The sequence below is a fragment of the Salvia splendens genome, unplaced genomic scaffold, assembly GCF_004379255.2.
Source record: "Salvia splendens isolate huo1 unplaced genomic scaffold, SspV2 ctg404, whole genome shotgun sequence".
Lineage (NCBI taxonomy): Eukaryota > Viridiplantae > Streptophyta > Magnoliopsida > Lamiales > Lamiaceae > Salvia > Salvia splendens.
The window spans coordinates 31,176-34,167 of record NW_024599053.1 but is presented as its reverse complement, the minus strand read 5'-3'; the positions used below and the strand labels follow the sequence as shown (position 1 = coordinate 34,167).

Below are 2,992 nucleotides of genomic sequence, written 5' to 3'. Positions count from 1 at the left end.
CTAAAAAATAGTGCATCACTTGATTAATCATCACAAGAGCTTTTAAGTAACAGTTCATTCAATTATTCCAATAACGTGAACTATAAAACAATTGGAACATTTGTACCACTAAAGACTATTGTCTCATTTATTCATACATATATTGAAAGGAAACATAAAAACTCAAGAACCAACTTATTTGAGTTTGAACAAAAACACAACACACAAACAAACCCAAAAACAATAGATACGCACGCTCACACAATGAAATCTTAGCCGATCAAGGGAACCCTAGTGACGATGCCATCATCGTCAACGAAAACCCACACACGATCGCACCTATAATCCCCAGGGATGAAGGATTGTGTTGGAGGCACTATGATGGCATTCACGAATGAGTTCTCCTTCTCGATCACCTTCACAGCCTCTTCGCCGGAAACCCCCACTAGTTCCGGCCATGAATCCTTTCCTATACATACCATGAAATTAATTTGTTGAATATCAGAAGTCTATATGGACTTGCTTGTATTGCAAATATCTATATTACTATGCATATCACATTTACCTTGGCAAAAACTCATTGTTGTAATTGATTGCAAAAAAGAGATGATATATGAATATTTGTTGGTGTGGTTTCTAGTGTTAACATAAAAGGGGTATTTATAGGGGAAATTCAGGGACAAAGCGCATTCAAAACGTGGCATATTTTTTTTCTTCATCCTCTCCATAGTTATCTTTATTTTGCGGTCTTCAACTATTTTCGACCACTGTTTTACAGCTAAGGGCATGATTGGAGTTAAACAGCCTCCAATCTTTTAACAATTTAAATTATTCTTAAAATCTTTTAACAATTTTTAAAAAATTAAATTTTATAGATTAAATTTTAGATAAGACACTGCTTTATAAGGTCGCGTAGCGTGAGTTCACTAATACCCTTGTGACTAAGAAAAGACAGTTTTGTACAATATATAAAAGCCAAATAGCCAATGATAGTACATCACATGTTAAGTAGACGGCAAACAGTTCGCTAGCGGACCACAATCCAAAAATGTTTTACACCATAAAATATATTTAAATAGTTTTCAAGATTCCGAAATATTTGGATGGTATAAATGTAACATAAAAGCTATTAAGCTTACAATTGAATTTTGAATTAGAGATTTTAAATTTAAGAGATGAAAGTCGAGTATATATATATCTATTCAAAAAGCACTTATCGATACGTATTAATTAGGGATTAATACGTATTGAGAAATAATTTGAAAGAGAAACAATAAGAGAATGAAAAGATTGATAAGAGAGAAGAGAACGGAACGGTAGAGAGAAACCGTGATAATGATAATTTTATTTATTTCTTCATTCTTAATTATAATGAAATATCCCACATATATTTATAATATGTGTGGTGTTGGAAATATTGCAGCCTTTACACGGGCAAACTCTTGCTATCACAAAAGAACAATAAACTAGAAAGTAAATCAAACAAAGTAAATACAATAAAAGAACAAGATGCAAACTATGGTCTTTTTCAAGTCGAGTCGAGGTATCCCTCTCTCCGCAAGACGAAATACGCCTCGGCTAGTGCTCACGGATTAACGTAATATCCCCAAAGATGAAACGACTTTCCTCCTACCGAGTTGAAGCACCTCAAAATCGTAGGCTCCGGCGAACTTGAATTGGAGGCGAGAACCGAGCAATGCAATGCTCCTAATGCGAACTAGAATGCTTGAACTAGAGAGAAGAGAGAATGATTTGTTGGTGTGTACTTCTACTCTAAGATCAAGCCTATTTATAGGCTAGAGAAAGCATTTGAAAGGCCTTGCAATCAAGTTATCTCTTTATGTATTTGGGGGTTACCTAAGATGAAAAGCCATAGGTCTTGGCCACATCAAAGGTCTCCCACATTTTCCACATGTTTCTAATAATCTCTCACATTGGTTAGAGCGCTGCAAGCTCAAATCAACACCAGACACAAATGCATGTATGCAGACTCTTTGCTCAGTTCTCGAGAAACGATACTGTATTTGGAGAGGTAACTTGTGATTTTGAACCTTCCATAGTCAACACTGTCGGACATACCGGCGGGCTAGTGGACGCGATGCCTTAAACTATTCCTCCTTGGTGTATGCCTAGTCAATAGCATCAACACAATATTGTCTCAACTCCATCAGTTCTCATGTTCGTGTCCATTTTGGCCTTGGAACACCTCTTTGGAATTCATAAGTGACACACACACGAAGCAGCTCCACTTCTCACTTATATAGGCGATTCTTTCATGAGTATCCTGCCATACTGCATCTCCTTGAGATTTGAAGAATCATTAATAGTCAAAAGACTTAACCTCTTACCACGTGAGGGTTACAACACTCAATGTTTTCTAAAGAATGGGAGAAGATTAAAATTTTCTGAGTGTTACAGCTAGATTTGTATAGCTTCGTTTTCCCATTGAACCAATCCCATGGGATCTCCAATCGTATGGTTGGGTTACCACTATACTCATCTTTTAAGATGTGGTTTTCAGTCTCATTCATTTTAGCAATTTATGCATTTGATCAAGGTTTAAACCTTTTGTTAACGGATCCGCTAAGTTATCCACTGACTTTACATAGTCAACTGAGATAATGCCACTTGTGATCAACTGCCTTATGGTATTATGTCGCCGACGAATATGTCGAGACTTTCCATTATAAAAGCCACTTTGTGCTCTACCTATAGTTGTTTTGCTATCACAGTGTATCAATACTGCGGGCACTGGCTTCTTCCAACATGGAATACATTCTAGGAAATTTCTGAGCCACTCGGCTTCTTCCCCTGCTTTATCCAATGCGATAAACTCAGATTCCATGGTGGAACGAGCAATACATGTCTGTTTCGTTGATTTCCACGAAACAGCACCACCCCCACAGTGAACACATACCCACTTGTCGAAAATGAGTCTTTTGAATCAGAGATCCAATTTGCATCACAGTACCCTTTAAGTACTTGGGGATATCTTGTGTAATCATCTATAAAT

General features: G+C 36.8%; 1 long non-coding RNA gene across 1 annotated transcript; it reads right to left on the bottom strand.

The window, feature by feature from the left end:
- Positions 1–415: 415 nt before the first annotated feature.
- On the bottom strand, positions 416–769 carry LOC121790074. The gene is made up of 2 exons (XR_006048190.1): positions 545–769; positions 416–448 (listed from the first exon to the last, which is right to left on the bottom strand). It is a non-coding gene; the product is annotated as an uncharacterized LOC121790074 (long non-coding RNA).
- Between the last annotated feature and the right edge of the window lie 2,223 nt (positions 770–2,992).